This window comes from Myxine glutinosa, chromosome 10 (genome assembly GCF_964187855.1).
Source record: "Myxine glutinosa chromosome 10, kmMyxGlut1.1, whole genome shotgun sequence".
Classification (NCBI taxonomy): Eukaryota; Metazoa; Chordata; class Myxini; order Myxiniformes; family Myxinidae; genus Myxine; species Myxine glutinosa.
Window position 1 is genome coordinate 35,200,704 of NC_136270.1, and position 27,385 is coordinate 35,228,088.

Consider the following 27,385-nt stretch of genomic DNA (forward strand, 5'->3'; position numbering starts at 1 on the left):
TGCTTCTGGGACACCTCCGTTTAACATGGGAAATCCCTATCTAATGTCATTTACCCCCTTGTCTTTTTCAAAAATCATAAACACCTCTATTTCTCCCACCCTCATCTTTATGAACCTTTTGTCTGTAGTACCTATCCTTAATGTTGTTCATTAGACCACTCAAACACTACAAATATTTGTTTTCTCTTATAGACCTATCATCCTTCTTCTACATATCATCTGGCAGATTAATCTTTGACCCATTCACTTCCATATTGACCCTAAAGACCTCTATTTCTCTCACCCTGTTCTTTACGAACCTTCATACCTTTTGACATGTTATCCTTATTCATTAGACCACTTAAACACCTGTGATCCTTCTGACCTTATGGACCTTTTAACCTTTTACTCTTAATATCATCTGGTGAATATAACCCACTCAAACAACGACCCTACAAATATTTGTTTATGCGTGGGAAATAATTTAATTCTCCTACAACTCTCTTCACCATCTAATATATTAACAAAAAATATGTTTGAGTTTGGTTCTTTATTAAGATATTTTAACTGAGCTAAGATAAAATGGTAAACCTCCCTCAATGTTCTTGCTTGAGCGCCTCCAGTGCCACATACCATTTTTAAATTAAAGTATATATTTTCCTGACAACCATCAAAGTTTTCCGTCCACTCAAAAATATTTCCATCTTTTTTACCCAATTCACCGGTATTTAAATTAATTCTCTTATTTGTTTTGTGAACTTTTTTACCAGTTGCCTTTTCAATTATACCTATTTGATATTTTTCACATTCATTATGTTTTCCATTTATATACCAAGGTTGATTACACCTCCACTCTTTAGTCTGGTTGATACTTGGTTCTATCATTTATATGATAGTAAAAAAGGCGGCGGTAGCCCGTTAAAATCCCCAACCCCCCCCTTTTTAACTTATCACTTATATATATCTTATCACTTATATATATCTTATCACTTATGTATATCTTATCACTTATATATATCTTATCACTTATATATATATCTTATCACTTATATACTTATATAACCATAAGGGAGACTATCAATTCCATTTTCTAAAATAAACCTCTTATCATCAAAAGCCCCCAATGCTTTCTTATTTATCTCTTCTGAATATAATTGATGTTTATAACTTCTTATTCCATTAATCTTTCTAAACTCTTCTTTCTTTGTTGTTAAACAGTTATAATAATCCTTAAAGTTTATTGTTTCTTTAATAACATTTTTCTTTACACCTTTTAACTTCTTATCAGTCTTTTCAACGTTATTCACAATGTATTTATAAGCATAAGCCTTTGACCTCAATCCCACAAATTCACTCATAACATTTCCTCCTAATTCATCCTTGAACTTTCCAATCACCTTTTTATTTTTAGAAGAGAACAACTCACTCTCTGGACTGTAATTACTCGTGTCATAGATATTAATGTCTCTTTTCATGTCTGAATAAACATCGTTGGTATTAATTTTCAAAATAAAACTATCTGTATCCATATAAAGTAGATTAACATCATTTTGATATTTCTTCCTCAAGTTATTATAAAAGTAATCATACATTAATGACTTTGATAAATCAAGAATTGTTGTTCCAATATAAATAGGTTTGTTCATTTCAATACTCTCTTTAATCAAATGGATCGCACAAAAGTTCTCAGTAAAGACCTCAGCTCGAGTAAAACTCGGTCTATTAATTAATTTTGATGCTTGTTCCCAAGATGTTGATAGTCTGATATTTTGTCTTTTCCTCACATTCTCCATAGTCTTACCAAAGACCGCATTATTCATCAATTTATAAAAGTCTTTCTCAAAATCTGTTTTTGACTCTGTTCTTCTTTGTGTATTAAAATCAATGTACCCCTTTAACCAATGACTTTGATTGAACTTTAGAACCCTATGGATCTTCTCTACTCTTAGACCTTTTGATAAATATTGTCGCAAATTTCTTTGGTGTAGAACATAATTTTTCTTGTTATATAATGTAGTAAGTAATTTTTCTGTTGATTCACCTATATCAAACGATCGTTGATAATCACTCAACCATTCTTTCTTTGGACTTGCTTTCTCACAAGCAAATGGGAGATCTTTGTGTAGGTTATGGAGTTCCTCTGGATATTTTAAATCAATTTCAAAATAATAACCAACTTTTTCTTCATCCAATTCTTTTTGTGTAGAGATACATACATCTTGTAAAACGTTTTTGTAGTCTTTTTCCTTTACCCATCTAAGTTTTCCATAAGGAAGAGCCTGAGACATTGCCCAGCCATACAGGTTGTTCGCGTCATAGTACATCAAGTAAGAACTCTCTTTCGTTGGATCATAATTTGGAAGATATTTGTTATTTGCTTTTGCGTATCTACTCGAGCAGACTTGTGAAATTCCACCTCTTTTTGCCTTTTCAATCATCAAAAGCATATCAACATCGGTTATCAAATCCAAATCTTGTTTTGTCATTTTCAACATCGCACTCCAGGCCAATCCAGGTGCTGTGTAGTAGTGAGCAGGATCCAATCCATATCCAGTGCGACAAACAGATCTAAAGGCTTCAAATACATCGGCCAATAAAAGCACATCAGTTTTGAGATACAAATCGTGATACTCGCCAAGATTCTTGATGTTATATTTTTCCCAAACATTTTGTGCGTGTACATAATCTTTATCAGATATATGACTATTATTTAATTTGTTATAGAAATTTTCTTTTGAAGGAAGTTGTGTTTCATTGAATCTCTCAAATGAGTCCATATAGTCATAGGGGTAAATTCCCTTTTGTGTTAGAAAATCTTTATCTAAAAAATACTCTGAAAGACATGGAAACTCTTTTAGATTTTGAACCAAGTTAACCAATGGACTTGCCATGAATTTAAATGTATCAAGAAATCTGATATGAGTAATAGGAGATGTGTGAATTGTTTTTGTGAATGAAATGTATTTCTGATCCGTGTTTGGAATTGCTGAGATACTTCCAGAAGTCTTTGAGAGTTCCTTGATAAATAGATGTGTATCATAATGAGCGTTGTTATGAAGAAAGACAGGAATGAAAGAGGGGAGTTGATAATTAATATTACAACTTTGATGAGCCGGACCTCTATATTTACCAGTGAGATGACAATGGTCTCTAACCTTTAGACCTTTACCAATTTTCTCCTCACAAATATGACAGACATTGTTTTTTATAAATTCCCTTTTTTCTTTACTTGTTAAGGACATTGGTTTATTGGTTTCTCTCATTATCTTGGTTAATCCAACACAGTCTTTTTCTAGTCGTTTCACAAACTCCTCTGGGGTATTTGAGCCTCTATACATCTCTAACTTGTTATATTTATCACCAACGGATGATTTGATATAATAACAAAAACCACAAGGAGTATGTTTTTGATATTTATTTGTGTATGATTCTTTTGGATCTTGAGAAGCAGTATCAATTTTTTCTAAAATACTTTCAAAATCAGCATATATAACAAATGGATGTTTGATCTTTTTATTTTCATCTTTGAATGTGATCTTTGAGCCTTCTTTAGGCATATTGATTACCGTTGATTTATGTTCGCCACAATAATTTGAATGTTTATCTAATCTTTCTTGTGAATTGAAGAAGTTAAGACAACGCAAACAAATATATATTTTATTTGTTCTCTTACAGACTTGTGGTTTTATTAATTTAGCAATATCTTTGATGTATGTATAATGTGAATTTTCGTCTGAATTAAAATATAGAAGATTAATATGAGTTTGTTTACAATTGTCAGAAAGCTTTAAAACCTGAATGTTGTTTGTTTCTGTTAGACCATAAACATTAACTGATAAATTATTCATCTTTTCAAATTTAGGAATATCATTTAAAGTCATCGGAAACTTTAGATCTTTCGTATTTAATGTATTCTCATATTTTTTATAATGAGATACTCTTTCATCATGAAAATGTGGAGGATGTAAGTGTGCTAAAATAGACCAGAGAAAACATTTATTGTCTTTATTTTTGATATTGATAACTGCTTTTCTATTTTTGATAACACTGGGTAAATCAATGTAAGAAGAAGCTTTTAGAGGATCTGATTTAAGAATATGAATGTCTATGTAAATAATTTTTCCTATATTGAATCCACTTCCTACGATTGAATTATCCACATCTTGCTCTTGTTTAATAAGTTCATCATAGACTCCTGATGTTTTAAAATCTTGATATGAAGATATAAAGTGTGGCTCAGTTCTCATGTATGGTGCATCTATAACTCCTTCATCCTTTGTCATTTCTAATTTTACTCCCATATAAAATTTAAGTGGTTTCATTTCCTTTAGTGTTTTTTCAATCAACGTTTGAACAGCAGGTTTAACTATTTCTACAGCATCAACTATAGACTCTGGTTCAGGAGGTTTGAAGTTAAAGACTCTTATTTTAATATGTCCTTTGAATGCTCCATCAGAGTTTTTAGTTGTGATAAAATTTGATAAATGTAGATTTGTTTTAAGATGTATTTTGAAGCCTTTCTTGAGGATATTTTTATTACATGTAGAACAGTGTTTTGTTTCAGGTGGAAGAGGGGAAAGTTTGTTTAAAATGTTGTATGTATGTTTTGCGGTGAGAATATGTTGTTTATAATATTTTACTTCCTTCTCGCAAGTATCACAATAAACCATATTTATAGCGTGAGAAAACGTGGTGTTTTATATATATCACTGTGCTTAAAATAAAACACTTTTGAGCTTTACAGCTCCGTTTTATATATATCGCTGTGCTTAAACTAAAACACTTTTTCACTCAGAATCATCTAAGTCATAACTATCACATGAATACTCAGAATCATACTCAGAGTCATCAATAAAGCTACTCTCATAACTATCATTTGAGCACAAACTATTAGTATCATAACTATCATCACCATCGTCCAAGTTCAATGAAATACTATCATCACTATCGTCCGAGTTCAATGAAATAGTAAAATCTTCACTGCTGTATTGACTCATATTTAATTAGCAAGAAAAATATTCCCATCAATATCTATATACTTTCTTTCATTAACAGATTCAATCTCTACAATTTTTATATCAAAAGTTATCTTTAAATAATCTCTAACTATCATAGAACGAAATGACATTTCACCAGAAATATTAACATCATTCATTTTACTTAGATCTACACCCTTTGGATTATTAAAGAAAATACAAATGTCTCCTCTAGAATTATTAATGGTCTTATCATTCTTTTTCAAAGTATCGTGGTCAATCACTTTTTCAAGCTTTGAATAAATTGCCAGGAGTAGAGGAGAAACTTTTGTTAGATTTACTTTAATGGATGTCTTTCCAGGTATAGTTAGAGCTCTTCCTTTAAATGAAATAGAGGGGCTCATGTTATTTTCCATAACTGGTTTTACCCAAAAATTTCCATATTTATCTTTGTTCAATTTAACATCTTTGACATATTTTTCTATATCTTCCACCGAAGTAGAGATTGATTGAAATTTGTCTTTTGTGCTTTGAAACATTGTATTTATTAATGAATAAACTTGCGTTTAGTTTAAGTAAAAATTTACCACATAAATATGATAAGTTCTGAAGGATATTTAGAATTTCCAGACTCTCCATATGATAAATTAGAGAATTGTCCGGCTTGTGATAGAGTGGGGCTTAATGATGAGGATTCATATAAACAATGTTTATTCTGTGATTATATTCTAATTAATGATAATAAGAAATATAAAAAAACATATAACTCTTTTAAATTAGAACCAAAAATGAATTACTTTACAAGATTAATAAGAGAGATGAATGTTAAGCATTATGGTGATAATACACCATTTCTTACAAGGAAAGAGACTCCTTGTATTGAGGAAATGTATAAGGGTTTAATGATATTTATTATTCAAAATAATTTTAATGGAAATGTTAATACAAGATACTACATAAATAAAATAATGAATTATTTTGAAATTAAACCCGAACTCAGGATAAAATATAGAGTTTCTAAAATAGCTCAAAAAAAGTTGGATGACTTGTTTTCCAAATATATAAATGAATGATTTTTTACCCGTTTGGGAAAATAAGATAAAATTTAATAACCATAAAAACATTCCAAATTCATTGAGATGTCTAATAGTTGGTTCAAGCGGATGTGGAAAAACCTGTTTACTTTTAAAGATGCTCCTTGGTTCTAATTTTTTAGATTATGATAATTTAATAATTTTTACAAAGTCAAGTTTTCAACCCGAGTATCAACTACTCTCACAGGGTTTTAATGCAGGTCTTAAAAAGGAAGACATTATCGGTTTATTTAAACTTCAAAACAAACTGAATGATTATAATATTGAAGATATAATACAATTATTTTGTGATACACAGAAATCAAAATCGAAACCCATAACTTGTATTCTCAGTGATAATACGGATGATATACCTTCACCTCAAGATTTAGATAAATCAAAAAAGAACCTCGTCATCTTTGATGATTGTGTTAATGAGAGAAACCAAACAGTAATGGATAGCTACTATACAAGAGGGAGACATTCTTCTTGTAATTGTATATATCTTAGTCAATCATATTTTCAACTCCCTCGACGCTCAATAAGAAACAATGCCAATACTTTTATTTTATTTAAGTTAAATTCAATAGATGTAAATAATTTTTGGAGAGATAATTGCTCTACGTTATGTAGTAAAAAAGAATTTGAAAATTATATGAAACACACGATTGGAAAATATAAATATATTGTTGTGAAACAAGATGAGATACTACATGATATTTTTCAATAAATAAATACAGAAAATGAATACCGAAGAAAGAGAAAGAAAGTTTAAGGAACATCAACAATTAGTTTCAAAAGTTGTTAAACAACAGGAAGAGATAAAGAAGAAACGGAGACAGAAACTAACTGGTGAAGAAGCCTTTGAAAGAAAACAAGAGAAATTCTTTAAACCACTTTTGAAAGCTCAACACTCACCTACAGTTCCCACGGTAGAATTTACTCCGAAAAAACTTCAAATGCTCAAAGATTTTAGTCAGATAACAAAACAAGAACTTGGTGAATTAGAATATGATGACGAGGGATTATTTCGGAAACTTGAGCAGGTAAATCAACCCCCTAATTATGTTGTGGAAGCTCTTCAAAACAATGAATATTCGGCGGGTTCAAAAACCAGAGCAGGTCTCATTCCAACAGAAGAACCAGCAGTGTTTCATCTTGTGGAAGAAAAGGTATTGATATTTAATGATGAATTGATGTTCTTGAGTTCTACTCAACCAAATGTTAAATTAACTCCAAGATTAATGTTTCTTCTAACAAACCCCGGATTCAGCGGTTCAAAATATTTTGAGGAACCACTTGATATGGAAAGAGAGGAAGATAGGGTATATATTGAGTTGTTAAATGCACTTGATTATGGAGTTTCTGTTGCTGGTAAAAGTAAGAAGAATGAGAAGGAGAAACATATTATTGATGCTTTAAGTAAACTTGGTTCAGGTGTTAGTTTTCTTCCAAATGACCCATCACAATTAGTTAATAGGCTATTATTGTTGTTAGGTAGTAAGAAGGCTGGAAACAACAATTGTTTTAATGAATCCTCAGCCATTTTAGATCAGTTGATGAACATGAAAATAATTAATAAATGTCAATACAAAGATATTTTATTAGATATTAAATAAGATGAGAAGCACAATTCTTAGTTTTAATTTCACAACGAGCGATTACACAGCTTCATTCCCTTACCCACTACAACTTGACCCCCTTACCTCATATGAGGCATCTTTGTTGTCAATGGAAACTTACAATACCCTTTTTAATATCACAGAGAAAAACAACAAGTTTAGTTATAATCCAGGAAGTGGATATAAAACTATAACCGTTTCACCTGGAGCTTACGAGATTTCTCAAATATCTTCAGAAGTCTCTCGCCTTATGAAAGAAAAAGGTGATGAACCAAAAAATATTGTAATAGATATTCAAAAACACACTTCAAAATCAACTATTAAACTTAAAAATAATTATAAAGTTGATTTCACGATTGAAAATTCGTTTAGAGAGCTATTGGGTTTCTCTTCAAAAAAGATTGAAAATAACGGGACGTTTTACAGTGATAATGTTATCCAAATATCCTCCGGTATAAATTCAGTATTAATTCATTGTGATTTGATTGACGGTGCTTATAACGATGGAATAAGAACAAATACAATATTTTCATTCAGTGCATACTCAACCCCGATTGGTTATAAATTTAATATGGAACCAAAAAATCTTGTCTATTTACCTGTGTCAGGAAAAACCATATACAGAGTAAATTTTAGGATAACCGACCAAGATAATCGTATGATATCCTTTAATGATGAAATTATATCCATCAGAATTCACCTACGTGAAGTTTTTCAATAAATAAATAATGGTTATTGTGAGAAAACACGAGTTGGGAAAATATAAAATAATTACAGGGGATGGGATGTTCCTTTCACCATACTATAAGGGTGAAGGTATGTTTCTTGGGAGAGGATACTATAAACCAAAGCGACAACGGGGTGTGGGACATCAATTTAGAAATAAAGGAGATGGGATAATTGATACTCTAATGGGTATTGGTTCAACCATCCTTAAACATAAAGACCTAATTGGTTCAACTGCTTCTGCCGTGGGCTCCGTTGCGGGTGCTATAAAGAGTATAAAAGATGCTCAAAAGGAGTCTCATAAATTACAAGCAATCAAAGAAATTAAAAAAGGTAAAACTCAACTATCTTCACAAGAACGACAAAAAATCATTAAAATACTTGGGTCAGGGTTTCAACGATTTTAATACTATATAAATACAAGTATGGAAGCGATTGATAGTATCTATGATTTGGATGATACGATTATCATTTCAAACTCTACTAAAAAGGAAGACTATTTTAAGGTAAATGCTATTACAGGAACAGACTGGAATTCAAACGGAACAAAAAGTTTTGAAATAAATAATCAACAAACTTACTTGAATCTAGCTGATAGTTTCTTGCTGTGTAAATTTAAATTCACTAAGGCTGCGAATAATACTAATGCTACACTCGTAAATGATTTCTTCTGGAAAATGTTTGACAGTGTCCGCCTGTATATTGGAACACAAGAGGTTGAAGCGGTTGATTATGTCTCTGCTACATCTGAAATGATGAAATTTACACTATATTCGTTTAGTGATAGAATGGGTAAGGGAGCTGTTGAAGGTTTTATTCCTGATATGTCAACGGGTACAAACGCAGACCCTGGTTATAGTCAAAGGAAGTCAATGTATAATGATGACGCAAAAGCTGAGAATAGTTTTACCGTAGCAGTACCTCTGAAAGGTATATTTGGATTTTGTGATTATGATAAAGTTTTGTATGGGCTTAAAATTAGATTTCAACTACAAAGGAATGATAATGTAAATAGATTGCTTTTTGGGGTTGAAAATGCTTTTGGAGAAAATAATAAATTTGTTATTAATGATTTGTGTTGGTATATCAGTGAATATACTCCTAATCTTAAAACGGAAGAGATGTTAAATAGAAGACTTAACTCAAAGAAACCGCTAAATGTATCATACCTTAAAAGAAGATGTCAACACGTTAAACTGGAACACACTACCTACACTTGGAATTTGGGTGTTCTTCAAGGAAAGCCACGATACCTCTGGCTCATTTTTAAAAAACCAGATGGAGAGGACGGTACTAATAAGAATAATGCGCTGAGTGATAATGCTAAGGTGAAACAACTTCGGGTTTCTCTTGATGGCACATTTTATCCGCGAGATAGATTGGAAATTGATTGGGAAAAAAATGATTATGCGGAAGCCTACAAGTCCTACCAAAAGGTGTGTGAAAGTAATGGTAATAATGATCCTATTTTGGATATGGTTGCATTTAAAGGTTTATATACAATCTACGCAATTGACCTGAGTTCTCAAAAGGAAACTATAAAGTCTAATCGAGTGGATACTTCTCTATACATTGAAAGAGGGGAGAATGAAGAAGTTGATGCTTATTGTTTGCTTTTGGAGGAAACAGAATTACAGATTAATACAGATAATGGTGTTATGATTAATATCACATAGGTTTTTTCTCATAAATAAATGGTAGGGGTATATGTTAATCAAATCAATCTTAATAAATTAACATCTTGTATTCAAAATCAAAAGCCTTGTATTATTAATGTTAATACAATTCAAAGAAAAGGAGCTGTAAGAATTGATGTTTTACTCACACACACACAAGTAAAAACACTAAATGATGTTGGATCACTTAAAATTAAAATGACGAAACCTATGTTAAAGAAATATTCAATAGACGAGTCAAGAGGAGGATTTCTCCCGTTTCTAATTCCTTTATTTGCTGGTTTAAGTGCGGCGGGAGCATTGACTGGTGGTATTTCAGCAGCGGTAAAAACTGCTAACGAAAGGAAGGCACAACTAAAAGCTCAAAAAGAATTGGAAAGACATAACAAGGAGTTGGAGAAACAAATTAGTGGAAGTGGTGTAATTGTAGATTTTGCTCAAAAACTTGAAAGTCTACCTGATAAAGCTAGATTGTTGGTTGGAGATATGCTTTCCTCTATCGCTCAAGCGGGTGTTAAACTAACTAAACGGGGTAATGGATTGTATCTTTCTCATAAATAAATGGATAAATGGTTTAAACAATTTGGAAAGAATACAACGTCAAATATAGAACTAGCTAAGTATTGTAAAACACTAAAAATTGATAATGTGGTTATTTGTATGAGAGATGAATTAATACATATAAATAAGAATACAAAGAATATTATTATGAATTTAGACACACAGAATGGTTCTCATTGGGTTTGTATTCATAATAGTCAGGATAAATATTATTTTGATAGTTATGGTATGCCACCACCTGTTGAAGTAATACAATTCTTACAGAATGGTGTTTATCAAACATTCCAAGTTCAAGAAATTAATTCTAAATGTTGTGGCCAATTATGTTTATATGTATTATTTCAACTCAACAATAATGAAAATTTTTATGATATCATTTTTTATCTAATATAAATGACCTATGTTGGAAAAGATGGTTCTATCTTTGGAAAATCCTCTCAGGATATTGATTTATCAAATTATTATACAAAGGCACAGGCTGAACGACAAAAATATAGTGTAAGTAAAAATATTAATATGAAGAATACTTATAAATTAATCAATTATCCAAACCCTACAGATGCGAATGACTTAATTAGATTAAGTGATTTATCACAATATATATTTTTAAAGAAAACAGCACGTTTTGTGAAAGAAGTAAAATTTACAACCACAACACCTGGTTATACTGACCATACACCTTTCCTCATTGAATTTAACTACCTGCTTACAATTGAATTTTATAAAGAAGGACATTTAGTTAATATGCGAATTAATAAATGGGGGTATGATATGCCTGATTTAGGGTATAATTGGTCTTTTTCAATAAACATAGAAGACCTACATGATTTAAATCAGTCTCGTAAAGAAGAATATTATCCACTTGGTGAGGATAAGGATTTATGTGGAAGTACAATTAGTAAACAACAAATACGTGATTTTAAGAAAATAAAAATATATGATAGTATAGCGATGGTTCGCATGACAAAGAAGGAAGGTAATGAGATAAGGATAGAAAGCCGAGGAATACAAACCGATTTGGTAGTGGGAAGATGGGGTGGTATTACCTGTCATAATATTAATCTCACATATATTTCTGATACATAAATGGCAGGAAGAAGACTACAAGAGAATTATAATTTTTGTATTCAAGGATACCTACAAGAAAAGGGTGCTCGGTATTACATACCTTATGATTTGGAGCATATACATGGGAATTTTGTCATAAAAAACTGGCCTTATACTGATATTGTTAAACCCACAAATAGAGACTTGTTTAAAATATTAAATAAAAATGAACTTCTCAAAGTTATGAAATATAAAACTCTTTTAGAAATCGTCAACAAATCTTATTGGTATCCTATTATGAGAAAAATAATTATAGATACAAGAATATCTCAAAATCCAGATGAGTATATGTATAATATTCTTTGGGGTTCAAACTCAAGGGTAGCAAGGGATGAGGAAGGAGTTGAAGAAGAGAAGGAGGAAAGAGAGAAAAAGGAGAAGGAGGAAAGGGAGAGGGAGGAGAAGGAGGAGAGGGAGAAAAAGGAGGAGAAGGAGGAGAGGGAGAAAAATGAGAAGGAGGAAAGGGAGAAAAGGGAGAAGGAGGAAAGGGAGAAAAGGGAGAAAAAGGAGAAGGAGGAGAGGGAGAAAATGGAGGAGGAGGAGAGGGAGCAAAGAGAGAGGGAGGAAAAATATAAAAAGATGGAAATCACTGAGATTCATAAAAGATTGAGTGTATTAAAGCAAATAAATCAATCTCAACGCACCGAAGAGGAAATTAAAGAATTAACAACTCTTACGAAGATAATGGTTTCAAAAATAAGAACGTCAATGTCTTCAATTTCAGAGATTTAAACGAGAAAGTGGTGAAGAAGAAGAAGAAGAAGAAGGAAAAGATTATGTGATTGATGATGTTGGTGTCATTGACTTTAGTTAGTTTTTATTTGTAAATAAATGGAGGAGAGAGTGAAGGCATTCCTTAGGATTCTTTATGTTTTAAAAATAAAGATTGAAATGTATATGTTGAAAACCAAAAAGGTTTTGATACTCTGTCGGAATTTTTCTGATAAATAAATATGAGTTATTGTCTCAAATGTAAAAAGAAAACTAAATCTAAAAATATCTCTTATGTTAAAGCTAAAAATAATAGAGTTTATCAAAAAGGAATATGTCAAGTATGTGGCTCTAAAAAGTGCCAATTCATCTCTCCTAAAAGAGGAGGAGACATACAAAAGTTTCTGTCAGGAAGTAAATTTACAACAACTGGAATTCCAGGGGAATTACACCTTCCAGGGTATTCTTTCTGTGGTCCAGGAACAAACTTGGATAAAAGATTAGATGAGGCTGACAATCCTAAACCTTGGTCTAAACCTACAAATAGGGTTGACGAAGTGTGTATGAAGCATGATATTGCTTATGGGAAAACCACTACGTTGACTGAAAAACATAAAGCCGACAGCGAAATGTTGTATAATTTGTCTTTGATACAAAATCCAACGTTGAGAGAGAAAGTTGATAGGTTTATTGTGAGAAATTTGATAAATGCTAAATTGAAACTTGGTCTTGGTTATTCCTCAAAAAACTATTAGGCTCTAATGATGCCATCAAGACTGAGGAGCTTTTGGCTGAAGAATTACACAAACCTATAATCACAAAGTTTAAAAGAAGGAAGGTTTATTCTAAATACACTGACCACATATGGTCCGCTGATTTAATTGAATTGAATAATGACAGGGGATACAGGTATGCTTTAACCGTTATTGATTTGAGGAGTAGATTTGCCTGGGTTGTCCCTTTAAAAAATAAAAGGGGTGATACTTTAATGTTAGCCTTTAAGCTAATATTTGATCGGGATAAAAGGAAACCAAAGAAGTTATGGACTGATGAGGGAACAGAGTTCTATAACAAAATATTCATGAAATTTCTTAAGGGGAAGGGTATTAAATTATACAGCACCTTTAATGAAGGAAAGGCAGTTGTTATTGAGCGTTTTAATCGTACTTTAAAAGAGAAATTATATAAAAAATTCACACAACTCGGTTCTCAAAAATGGGTGTATTTAATTCAGGATATTGTAGATAATTACAATAATACAGTTCATTCATCAACAAAATCAAAACCATCAGAAACATTTACAAAATTAGAATATGAAAAGGAGATTAATTTGAGAAAGCCCAAGTTCAAAGTTGGTGATATGGTAAGGATATACAAATGGAAAAGCCATTTTGAGAAAGGTTATACACAAAAATGGACTCGTGAATTATTTAAAATCATTGATGTAATGGATACAGTCCCTTGGACCTACAAATTATATGATTTAAATGGAGAGGAAATCTTGGGTTCATTTTACTCGCAAGAATTACAAAAAACAAAGCTAATAATTCATTAAACAACATTTCTATTCACCCCACCCAGATTAGCTAATTTAATTAGTGGTAATAATAAAAAAAAATTAAATAAATAAAAAATCATAAGCCACGCCCACACCGACCCCGCCCACACAGACCCCGCCCACACAGACCCCGCCCACACAGACCCCGCCCACACAGACCACACCCATCATCCCCCACCCTCCGTGCACCCCCACCCTTGACCCTTCACCCCCCTCATCCCACCCCCACCTTCCCCACACACACAAGGGGAGGGGAGGGGTGGGATGAGGGGGGTGAAGGGTCTTTGGCAGGGGTGCACCTCCCCGTTCCCTCCTTTATTCTCTTTTTGTAATTAAGAATTAAATAATTGTAAACAAAACAAATATATATAAATATTGAAAACATTAAAATCTTTATATTATTAAAACATTTTTCTTGAGGTATACATTCAACTTCTCCCCAGCATAAGTCATCAATTTCTTCCCAGCACAAGTCAAAGGTTGGTTCAGCAGATGTCTTCAGGTTTTGAATCTCTTTCTATTAAAGACAAGAGGGGAGAGATATTTATTTCATATTTATGTTCCATGTCAAAGCGTCTTGAAAAGCGCTATACAAAATAAATGTATTATTATTATTATTATTAATATAGGGTCGGATGCCCTTCCTGACACCAACCCTGAATCACCTCTTACGATGCGCAGGGATATGGTGTACCTATTATAAACGGTGAACCACACACACGTACACACATGCTTACCTCGAAAAAATCGAGCTTTGTGTTCAAGTGGTCGAGTTGAAAATTTAGGGTACCACATGTTGACGGGAAATAACCACTCTTTGGAAAATCAAAATCGTCCCACTCCAAGCTTTGGTCTTCAAGGCTGCAAACAAAATAAGGAGAAATTACTATGTTGAAGTAAGCTTGACAAAACATCACACACACGCACACACACATACACACACATACACACACATACACATTCACACATACACATACACACACACATTCACAGATACATACACACACACACATACACACACGAACGCACACACAAACACATACACACATTCACAGATACATACACACACACACATACACACACACACACACACACACACACACACACACACACATACACACACGAACGCACACACAAACACATACACACATTCACAGATACATACACACACACACATACACACACACACACACACACACACACACATTCATAGATACATACACACAAGAACACACACATACACATACACACACACATTCACAGATACATACACACACATACACACACGAACACACACAAACACATACACACACGAACACACACACACACACACACACACACTAAGGCAGCGTCGTTTAACACAAATGTATTAATATTTAGTATCTTACCTTGCATATGAATCTTCCAAGAATGGTGAAACATACAGGTTGACCAAGTTCATTTCGTTTTGCAACTCTTGAGATTCTGCAGTATTTTCATTCCAACCAGTTTGAAGTTCTGCCAGGATATTCGCATTGCTGTAAAGATAAAGGAATATTAAGTCATTTGTTGTATAATTAATCCCATACAAAGCTTTAAACACTTTAATTTTAAATGAAACTTACCTTGGTGAGTATTCTTCTTCTTTATCAGAGTAAAGGATGGAGTAGTAAGACATGTCGATCCCCAATGATCAAAATTGAATTGAACACGTTCTTTTATAATGAACAAAATGTATTTTCTTGAAATGACGACATGCAGTCATTTCGGGGAAGCCCTGAGCGTGTGTGAATAACAGGAAATAAGACAATGAAATCTTTCTGGGAAGTTATCCAAGTCATTGAAACAACGTCATTTCTCAAAAGCGAAGAATTAATAAAAAAAGGTTTGATTTGTAGGGTCGTTGTTTGAGTGGGTTATATTCACCAGATGATATTAAGAGTAAAAGGTTAAAAGGTCCATAAGGTCAGAAGGATCACAGGTGTTTAAGTGGTCTAATGAATAAGGATAACATGTCAAAAGGTATGAAGGTTCGTAAAGAACAGGGTGAGAGAAATAGAGGTCTTTAGGGTCAATATGGAAGTGAATGGGTCAAAGATTAATCTGCCAGATGATATGTAGAAGAAGGATGATAGGTCTATAAGAGAAAACAAATATTTGTAGTGTTTGAGTGGTCTAATGAACAACATTAAGGATAGGTACTACAGACAAAAGGTTCATAAAGATGAGGGTGGGAGAAATAGAGGTGTTTATGATTTTTGAAAAAGACAAGGGGGTAAATGACATTAGATAGGGATTTCCCATGTTAAACGGAGGTGTCCCAGAAGCAACATTATTACACTACTCCCCTCCCCTCCCGCTCCCCTCCCCCTCCCCACCCCGACACCCTTATGGAAGTAAATTTTTATTATTATAGGTAATTTAGAATGGTGAGGCATGGTCTGCTCCTTTCAATGACCTGATCTAACATATTATGGTGCCATGCGTGGTCACATGCTAAATTAAAACAAGGGAGACGAGCGTAGCGAGCCGAGCCGTGCTAATTATTTCATATTGGGTTTCTGGTCAAATCATTCTTCAATGAGATGTTCACTCCAAAGTATGGAGGGTTTTGTAGGCCTTTTAACAATCCTGCTTCAGTCCCTCTCACTTGCCAAACCCATTCAGCTGCAAAATGTTCGTCTTGACGATATTTGAAAAAGCTTTCACCATCAGTATTATTTGAACAGGAAGTAGCAACACACCCTTTCGGCATGATAAACTTTTAATGCTTGATAAACCTGAAGCACTTTCAAGCTTAACTGGAGATGTGGATAGGCCTAATTCAATTCCTTGCCCTAATTTAGGTCACACAGTCAAAGGTCAAGTGATCAAATTTCCTGTACATAATAAATAGATTAATATTTTAATGCGACCTGGTCATTTTGTTTTTTCAGACTTCTTTTCTATAAAGTATGACCTCCAAACACAAGTTAAATTACAACACCCTGGCAATTTCATTGATGCATTTTTTGGTTGCAAACCCAATGATTGGATCAAATGCTGAGCCGTACAACTTATGATTGCTTGTCCGCAAACAGCTGGATCCTGAGCCTGCAGAAACAGCTGGGAATGGAAGAGCTCTGCAGTGGACTCTCAGAATCCTGGATCTCCTTGACGCGCTTCCGCCGGGACAACCCCATCAAGGTAAGCCCGTTGTTCCCACCGATCTTGAATTTTCTGGAAATTTAAATGGAAAAATGAATTAAATGATGGTTTATAGTTTTGAGCATCAGAATACTTCATTTGGAGACATTTTGCCATCTGTGTGCAAATGCAGAGTCATTGCTCAGCCCAAACCAAAACCATTAATTAGATGTGGGCATACAATTATCCACATCACTTGGAATATCTGGAGGATTTTCTGGAAAATGTCAGAACAATCTGGAGGAAAAATCACAAACTGAAGATTCACCAAATGGGCTTATCTCACGATCATTGTTGTTTTTTTCCATTGCGTGCAGTTCTGTGCATGCTGTGCTAGTCTCGTGCTCATCGGACACACGTTCCCAGCATCCATTATATCCTGTGGCATTTGTAAGTAAATTATAATGGCATAATGCCACTTCCCATCGCACATCGTGTACTCAAATGGCAACTTTGGTGATACATGCTGTACATACAGAAGATGCATGCATTTTGCTACTTGTAATCAAAACATTGTCCTCACTCACCATCGTGTTACTCGTTATTATCTATCTATAATTCCAGTAATCTCTGTGTGTATGTGTGTGTGTCTGTGACCGCTGTTTCTCGACAACCACGGGTCCGATATACTTGAAACTTGCCAGGTATATTGCTGGGGACCCGAGGATGTGCCTTTTCAAGGTTTGAAATTAATCGGACAAGTGGTTCCCAAGGTATGGTCACCGTACTCGCAAGCCGTTCGCTTTGGCTTTGCGAATGGACCAAACCATTTCATGTAAATAGAGGGGGGGGGGGGTTCTACCGTACTCGCAAGCCGTTCGCTTTGGCTTTGCGAATGGACCAAACCATTTCATGTAAATAGAGGGGGGGGGGTTCTGTGGTCGTTACTGCCACGTGGTTTCAAAGTTTTTTTTTGTTGTTGTTGTTTGCACGCATGTTTTTTTGCACCCACGTACGGGCACGCCCTAGTACGAGTAATGCACAGTATATTTTTTAATCACAGGCGAATCATTCAGGAATACCATGTGATTGGTTAATAACTTATTTGGTTCCTGAATGGGGAATTCGTCCATTCCATAACTTTGTGTACTTTTTTCTTCATATCTGATTATATATATAATCCGGTACTATCGGTCAAATATTACTACCAGTCAAAAGTTTTTGAACACCTCAATTTTACCAATTTTTGTTGAAATGTACGCAATTTAATGTCTCAATGTACTCTGAAATTAAGCATAGAACAAATAAACAATTGGAGATAAAAAAGAAATCATAGAATCATTTTGTTTAACAAAATCTAATTTAAATTTTTGACTCGGCAAAGTAGCCACCTTTTGCAGATATAACCGCCGAACACTCTCGTGGCATTCTTTCTACAATGGAAATCAAATATTGATCGGGAAGTTCTTCCCAACACTGTTGCGGAAGTTCCCACAAATGTGTTGCACTTGTAGGTTGCTTTGCTTTCACCCTTCTGTCCAGTTTATCCCAAACCAGCTCGATGGGGTTTAAGTCTGGAGACTGTGCTGGCCATTCCATGATTTGAAGCCTACCGTCTTGTTCTTTTCCTCTAAGGTAGATTTGACATAGCCTGGAGGTGTGTTTAGGGTCATTATCTTGCTGTAGGATGAACCCCTGACCAACTAGGTGTATACCAGAGGGTATTGCATGGCGCTGCAAAATGCTGTGGTAGCCCTTTTGGTTCAGGGTGCCAGTCACTCTGTGCAAGTCGCCGACTCTGGATCCAGCAAAAGAACCCCAGACCATCACGCTTCCTCCTCCATGTTTGACAGTTGGTGTCACACACTGAGGAACCATCCTTTCGCCTACTCGACGGCGTACAAAAACCCTGCGTGAATAACCTGAAATGGTACAAAGGTAAGAAGTAGACTGCTCGAGGTTAAAAAAAAAGTTTTGGTTAGCAAAAACGGGAAAATAATGTAAATTGCACAGTTATATTGTAAAAAAAAGGACTTCTTCAGGGAACAAGGAATGGGTTAACAACTTACAGCTGTTCTGCAGAAATGTAAGTAAATTAAGCCTTGAAAGTTGATGCAAACATTACAGGTGTCCCAACCTCTGCTGATTACTTAATTACAAACCCCCTCTTTGTATAAAAGCAGTATTGGAACAGACTGTTATTACACCCTCTGAAGCATTATTTGGACAATATTGCACTGCAGGAAGTAGTATATTGGAAACTGGAGGAAACTCTGACAGGAAGAGGTCTGGCAGACCCAAAGCCACAACATAATAAGAAGACAAGTTTCTGAGAGTCAACAGCTTGCGTGATAGGCGGCTCACAGGACAACAGCTGCAAGCACAGCTTAACACTGGTTGAAGTAGGCAAGTCTCAGTTTCATCTGTAAAGAGAAGTCTTCGAGCTGCAGGTTTGACAGGTCGAGTGGCAGCAAGAAAGCCATTGCTAAGAAAGCAAAATAAGAAAAAGAGGCTTGCCTGGGCCATGAAGCACCGCCAATGGACTACTGAAGACTGGAAGAAGGTCTTATGGACCGATGAATCAAAATTTGAAATCTTTGGTTCATCACGCAGCGTTTTTGTATGCCGTCGAGTAGGCGAAAGGATGGTTCCTCAGTGTGTGACAGTAACTGGCAAACATGGAGGAGGAAGCGTGATGGTCTGGGGCTCTTTTGCTGGATCCAGAGTCGGCGACTTGCACAGAGTGACTGGCACCCTGAACAAAAAGGGCTACCACAGCATTTTGCAGCGCCATGCAATACCCTCTGGTATACACCTAGTTGGTCAGGGGTTCATCCTACAGCAAGATAATGACCCCAAACGCACCTCCAGGCTATGTCAAAGCTACCTTCGAGGAAAAGAACAAGACGGTAGGCTTCAAATCATGGAATGGCCAGCACAGTCTCCAGACTTAAACCCCATCGAGCTGGTTTGGGATGAACTGGACAGAAGGGTGAAAGCAAAGCAACCTACAAGTGCAACACATTTGTGGGAACTTCTGCAACAGTGTTGGGAAGAACTTCCTGAACAATATATTTGATTTCCATTGTAGAAAGAACGCCACGAGTGTGTTCGGTGGTTGTATCTGCAAAAGGTGGCTACTTTGCTGAGTCAAAAATTTTAATTAAATTTTGTTAAACAAAATGATTCTCTGATTTCTTTTTTTTATCTCCAATTGTTTATTTGTTCGATGCTTAATTTCAGAGTACATTGAGACATTAAACTGCGTAAATTTCAATAACAACTGGAAAAATTGAGGTGTTCTAAAACTTTTGACCGGTAGTGTATACATACAGTGCATTCAGAAAGTATTCAGACCCCTTCACTTTTTTCACATTTTGTTATGTTGCAGCCTTATGCTGAAATCGTTTAAATTCATTTGTTCACTCATCAATCTACACTCAATACCCCATAATGACAAAGAGAAAACAAGATTTTAGAAAGTTTTGCAAATTTATTAAAAAGAAAAAACTGAAATATCACATTGACATAAGTATTCAGACCCTTTGCTATGGCACTTCAAATTTAGCTCAGGTGCCTCGCATTTATCTTGATCATCATTGAGATGTTTCTACACCTTGATTGGAGTCCACCTGTGGTAAATTCAATTGATTGGACATGATTTGGAAAGGCACACACCTGTCTATATAAGGTCTCACAGCTGACAATGCATATCAGAGCAAAAACCAAGCCATGAGGTCGAAGGAACTGCCTGCAGAGCTCAGAGACAGGATTGTGTCGAGGCACAGATCTGGGGAAGCCCACAAAAAAATCTCTGCTGCATTGAAGGTTCCCAAGAGCACAGTGGCCTCCATAATTCTTAAATGGAAGAAGTTTGGAACAACCAGGACTCTTCCTAGAGCTGGCCGCCCGGCCAAACTGAGCAATTGGGGAAGTAGGGCCTTGGTAAGAGAGGTGACCAAGAACCCGATGGTCACACTGGCTGAGCTCCAGAGATCCTGTGTGGAGATGGGAGAAACTTCCAGAAGGACAACCAGCACTGCAACACTCCACCGATCTGGGTTTTATGGGAGAGTGGCCAGATGGAAGCCTCAACTCTGTGAAAGACACATGAAAGCCCACAGAATCTTGTTTTTCACAGTCTGAGAGTCCTTTAGGTGCTTTTTTGCAAACTCCAAGCAGGCATTCTAACCACTGACAGACTGACTCACTGATTAACTGACTGACTGATATTAATGTTCGGTACCTTCCGGGTGTCTAAGGAAGCTGATTTTTGTCGTGTCGACAGACATCTAAGCCGGTACACCAGGAAAAAATCACAGAACCGTTGGAAAGCATCTGTAAATGAAAATTTACATTAAAAAACGCCCAAAACAATTAATACACAGCATTCGAAACTCGTAATTTCTATAACTGTGAACTGTGAAACAAGAAGACGTCATGCGAAGCACGATACTGGCAAAATCCACCCCCTGCCCCCTAAACGTTTTCCATTGATACAGCAAATTGTCCATTTCATCAAGATAAAAATTGACGATCTTGATCAAAGCTCGGGTCAATAGGAAGAAAATTGATGATTTTTCAGATGAAAATGATGATTTTGGAAGGTTGACCTTGAGTTGACCTTTGACCTTTTGACCTCAAAAATAGTTGGTTTCCCTATTTAGTGACTCAATGTGCAAATGCTGTTCACTTGTCAAGTCAATCAGATGAAAATTGACGGTTTTTCAGATAAAAAGTGATGATTTTGGAAGTTTGACCTTGAGTTGACCTTTGACCTTTTGACCTCGAAAATAGTATGTTTCCTAATTTAGTGACTTGATATGCAAATGCTATTCAATTTTCAAGTCAATTGGTTGAGAATTGATGGCTTTTTAGATGAAAACTGATGATTTTTAAAATTTGACCTTGAGTTGACCTTTGACCCTTTGACCTTAAAAATAGTATGTTTCCCAATTTAGTGACTCGATATGCAAATGCTGTTCAATTTTTAAGTCAATCGGTTGATAATTGACGGCTTTTTAGATGAAAATTTATGATTTTTAAAATTTGACCTTGAGTTGACCTTTGACCTTTTGACCTCAAATAGTATGTTTCCCAATTTAGTGACTCGATATGCAAATGCTGTTCAATTTGCAATTCAATTGGTTGAGAATTGACAGCTTTTTAGATGAAAATGGATGATTTTTAAAATTTGACCTTGAGTTGACTTTTGACCTCTTGCCCTCAAAAATAGTTCATTTCCCAATTTGGTGACGATGTACAAATGCTATTCAATTTTCAAGTCAATCGGATTTAAAATGACGATTTTAGAAATTTGACCTCCAGATGACCTTTGACTTTTGACCTCAAAATCAATAGGCTTCTCAATTGGGACGACCTATACAACTTGGTGAAGTTTCGTGACGATCGGTTTGGAATTGTGACCTGTAGGCCGGTGACAAACAGACAAACAGACAGAACCACAAACGCAACCGACCAATATACTTGAAAAATCTTCGATTTTACGAGTAATAAACATGACAATAATGTCCATAAATGAAAAAAGACAAACGCCTCCGTAAATGAAGATTTACTTTTAAAAAACCCATAAATGTATCCATGAAAAAAAAAACCTCAATCGATGTCTACCATTTAAAAATTGTAATTTCTATAACTGTAAACTGGGAAATAAAAATCTCAATGAAAATTTACGTAAAAACTAAACGCACCTGTAAAATAAATAAATAACCTAAACTGATATCTATCAGCAGGTCGGTGATGCTTGCCTATAATCATAAAGCTTCTATTTATTATGTACCTACGTAGGAAGCACGGCTTGTTATTGCTTACAATGTGTAAGCATACCCCACTAGTAGAGATATAAAGCTCTTTCTAACCACTCAATTATATAAATGTTTCGTGGGGTAGAAACCTCGGTGGGGTAGAAAGATAAAAGTTGGCATGCTGATGCAACTCAAAGCCAGTATCCCAGTAAAAACTGGAATGGCACTCGATACACCTCCAGTTCTCGTACACCTCCACCAGGCTGTACAGTGTACATTTTTTATGCCACTGATAGGCTGGATCTGCATCTGGACCTTCAGCAAAATCTAATTGGCTTATTCTTGTCACATACCCAACTCTTCAACCAATGTTTTGTCATAAACCATCCACAACTTTTTGAAATATTGTTGCAGATATGAGGACTGTATTTTTTTGATTGTGTGTATTATTATTATTGTTATTCTGCGCCTCCTGCCTCCGGAGCTGTGTAAAGGTCAAAGGGCGTCCCATAATTAGTCCATAAAGCATCCACACCACAGCTAATCATAGAATACCCCTGTTCGATAGCTTATATCTTATTATGTGTTTTAGGGTAAGGCTGTGTCTCCCATTAATTGAAATACTCCATTGCACCAGTGAAAGAGATAGATTCCCTTCATTCCCACTCCCAAAACTTCCATTCCCCCTTTTCGTCAATTGCCATTCGCATTGCCAACTGCATTTTGGGCGGTTTTCTCTTCATCCGCCATTGACCACGAGGCAGGGTTGGGGAAGAAAGGCGGGTCCCCACCTCGTCATAGAGGGGAGGAGTGAGTCAGCCCCACTCAACCAACCACGAACAAGGGGTTGGACTTGGAGAGAGTGTGGAAAGAAAGATCGAGGAGGTTCGCGAAGGTTGAGGGGCGGGGCCTATATAACCCGCAGGCAGGGCGTTTCCCAAGTGGCAGACGGGAGATGAGCTTTCACCGAGAGACGAGAGGGAGTCCAAGAGTTGAGTCCGAAAGAAGTCCAGGGTTGAACTGCAGCTCGAGCCACTGAAACTGCATTTACTGCAGCTGGAGCCACCGAAACTGCAGCCACAGCAGCGTGAGGCCTGGACGGCAGTTTGGAGCAGGGCCGCGAAGGGGCGGCGGCTGCCCACGAGTCGATCGGCTGCAGGACCAGTTGGACCTCCCTATCCTGCAAGCCATCCATCTCCCGCCAGTCCTATCATCATTCCCCGCGTGAGTCTGTCCTTGTTTGTTCTGTCCCTGGGTTAATTAAGACTGTAGGTAAGCTAGCGTTGCACTGTGTATCTAATCTCATCTGTAAATAAACGTGACTGCTTTCTTCTTGATTATATGTGTAAATAATAAATCCAATTACTCTTCTGTACGTCTTCTCGTCTTATTCCTTTTCCTCTTTGTATTCGGTCGCTTTAGAGTTTTCCATATTGAGCAGCCGCGGAGCGATACGGCCAACGTTTGGGTGGAATCGGGTATTAATCAAGGAAGCACTGTTCGGTCGCGGTAATACCACCGCTCGGTCAAAATAACATCTTTAACCGCGTCCGTAACAATTGGTGTCGAGGAGTGGGATACGGACCCGAAGCGCGCTTAACGCGCTCAAAATTACAAGCAGCTGGAAATTGTTGTGTTTTAAAGCAAAACCCGAATTTTGAAATCGTGCCATGGCTGGTCAAGGCGATCGGATGCCGGTGGGTGAGCTAGAGGGGGGGTTAGGAGTAACCCAGGATCAGAGGGACGAAGTAGAGGAGAACATTGGCAATGTGGTTGAGGGGGTATCAGGAGCACAAAATGGCGTCCTCGCGCACGTGGTTGAGGGGGCAGCTGCGGCCGCACCCTTTGTACTACCAACGGTGGTCCAAATGCAAGCCTTCATGGCGCAATTCGCCGAGATGCTGAGAATAAACGGGGAGAAATGGAGTAATAAAATGGAAGCCAGAATGGAACAATGGGGAAACCAAATTGAAGCAACAACGAACGGAATGAGGGCCGATAGAGAGGAAAGGGAGCAGAGGGACAGAGACCACAAGTTGGGCGAAAGGGTCCCAGGGGTGCACGAGGAGGTAACGCGGGTCGAGAAGCGCCGGTTGAGCGAAGCGGAGGAAAGCACGGGTACAATGACGGGGGTAGAAATCGCGACACGGGGTTTGGAAAAGCCGGCGACCGATGAGGTAGAGGGTGTTTTATTAAAGCCAGCGGTCGTCGAGGGGAACAAAGACAAAGCAGTGCTGGGAATTAAAATTGAAGAGATGACGGAGGTAGCCCGGGAATTGCAGGGAGAAATGGAAAATGTGCAAAGTCCCTGCTCACATCACGATGCTGTGCTTAACCCGAATGGAAGTTTGCAGGTTTTGGTGCAGGGAGGAAGAAGAACCCCGAAGGTGAGACGTGCTGTGTATTGTGCGGGGAGATTTTGTAAAAGGATGTTTAGCGACAAAAGAATTGTCGCGCGATTGGGATCGATATGGCACCCGGGCGTTGGTGATGGGTCCCGTGTGAGTGGAAATGACACAGGGAGTGAGAGCAATAAAAAGTGTGCGTCAAGGGGTGAGCGTGTTACGAAGCGCGAGTGTGAAACCGAGTGCGAGCGAGAATGCACGTCGGGGTGTACGGAGTGTGACACGGAGAGTAAGGTGGTGGTGGAACGTGTGCGAGGAAGCACACCTGAGTTGGTGGTAGCGCGAGTGTGGGAGAGCCCATGTGAGCGCGTTAGTGGGTGGATGCCAGAGTGCACGCCCATGGTGAGTGTTACGGAGGACGTAACGGAGGAGAGGTGTGGACCGAGGTGTGCGCAAGAGTGTGCGCGAGAGGTGTGGTGTGTAACAGGGAGAGCGTTGGTGGAATGTACGGACGGCGTTGGAACGCCGGGTTTTGTGAGGGTAAAAGGGGTAGCGTATGCGTGTGAGCATGCCTGTGAAGCATTGACGGTAACCGGGTTAGCGGTTAGGGCGACGGATAGCCGATGCGAGCACTCGGGGCGCGGTGTGCTTTGTTGGGTGCGAGGCCCGGCGCGGATCGATGCTGCGTCGCTTCTCTTCGAAGCGTCGTTGCCGATTCGGGCTTGGCCCCGCCCCGCATGGTCGAGTCCGGGCTTTGTCGGGCGAGGCGACCGGTCCGGTTCAAGGGCGAGTGGGAGGAAGCGGAACGGTGCCCTCTCGTGGGGACGGGGTTCCGACCGAGGCAGATTGAGCCATCGGGCCCGGGACCGCAAGGTGCCGCGCCGAGATGGTGCGTGGAATCTCGGCCCAGCCAAACCACCTCCCTTGAACCGAAAGCCGGACGGATTCAACCTGCAGGCAACCAAACCACCCGAATTCATTGCTCGGCTTTGCGAAGCCGAGTTTAATGATGTCATGACGCACTGAGGCTAGGATATAGCGGACTGTGATGATGGTGATAGTGATAGTGATAGTCATTTGATACGAAATTTAGAAAAGTGAATAGGATTGGTAGAGTTATTGGCAAATTTTTGATTTGTTGAAATTTGGTGAGCAAAATTGATAGTGGGACCTCCCCGATGTGGTGGGATGGGCAATCCACCATCCCTCACAGAGGGGGGCAAAGGAGTACTCGTTTTATGGGGTGTATGGCAGTGAAAACTAGCCCGGGTGGGTTAGGATATTGTGCGTAGGGACCTAGAAGATGACATTAGGTAACGGTAAGGTTAGTTAGTGACAAGGATACCTGTAGTGGGGACGCAGGTAGCTTAGTGTGGATGATAATGACGTGGTATGTGCTTAGTTTAAAGGGAAGATGGGGAGCACTAAGTTAGCAGGGCAACAGGTAGATCAGATGATGCTGTGTGAGTGTTGGAGGTGTATTCAGAAGTGTATTGTGAAAAGTGTGTAAGGAACAGGTGTGATTGAACAGGCGTGATTGCACAGGTGTGCAACTGAACCGGTGGATGGAGCAGTGTTTGAGTGATGGTGATGGTGATGTGTGTTATGTTGACCAACTGGTCCAGGAAGAGGAGGAGGGTGCAGGTGGCACCAGGTGTGAGTGCACAGGTGTGCACCAACAGGTGTATGGAATAAATGGTATGGAGTATATGGGGTATTGGAATGGATGGTCGTGGAGTGAGTATGATGGAAATTGTGGAGTGGAGTGGATGGTGCGAAGGTGTGAATGGGGGAAGAGTGGACCCCCCATCACGAATACCCGGGGCGGGTAGTGTAAGTGTTAGGTAGAGGGTATAGGTAAATTGTGGTTGGATATTGGCATCTGTGGTGCGGGTGGAAGAATGGTGATTGGATGGGTGCATTAGTGTTGTGGAAATGGCTGGGCGTGTAGCCTGTTAGTGTGTGTAGTTGGTTTGGGCACTCCACCACTGTGAGGATGTCGGCCAGGTGAGGCCGCAGGTGGGCTCTTGGAGCCGGTAGAGTTGTTGTGGATGGGGCCCGAGGATCCGGAGGACGGACCCGGGTAGCCCAGTGCCAGAGGGCACCAAGGGGTGACAGAGCCAGGAGGGGCCTTCCCCAGTTAGTTAGGTTAGGGTGAGGAGCTAGGTAAGCTCGGGTGGC

The 27,385-nt window shown here is 37.6% G+C and overlaps 1 protein-coding gene and 1 long non-coding RNA gene across 4 annotated transcripts in view; one reads left to right on the top strand and one right to left on the bottom strand.

Moving 5' to 3' along the window:
* Positions 1–27,385, top strand: part of LOC137434459 (uncharacterized) — a 97,198-nt gene that overhangs the window by 58,978 nt on the left and 10,835 nt on the right. The window contains exons 2-3 of one of the 2 annotated variants that reach the window (XM_068127473.2): positions 17,049–17,154; positions 17,472–17,544. The gene's annotated coding sequence lies outside the window, so the exon portion shown is untranslated. The remainder of the gene's footprint in view (positions 1–17,048; positions 17,155–17,471; positions 17,545–27,385) is intronic. The other variant, XR_013624710.1, reaches the window with a different exon arrangement.
* On the bottom strand, positions 14,316–16,291 carry LOC144894135 (uncharacterized). 2 transcript variants are annotated; one of them, XR_013624844.1, is made up of 4 exons: positions 15,594–16,291; positions 15,378–15,506; positions 14,727–14,850; positions 14,316–14,506 (listed from the first exon to the last, which is right to left on the bottom strand). It is a non-coding gene; the product is annotated as an uncharacterized LOC144894135 (long non-coding RNA). The 2 variants fall into 2 exon arrangements; XR_013624843.1 differs by having other exon boundaries at positions 15,378–16,291.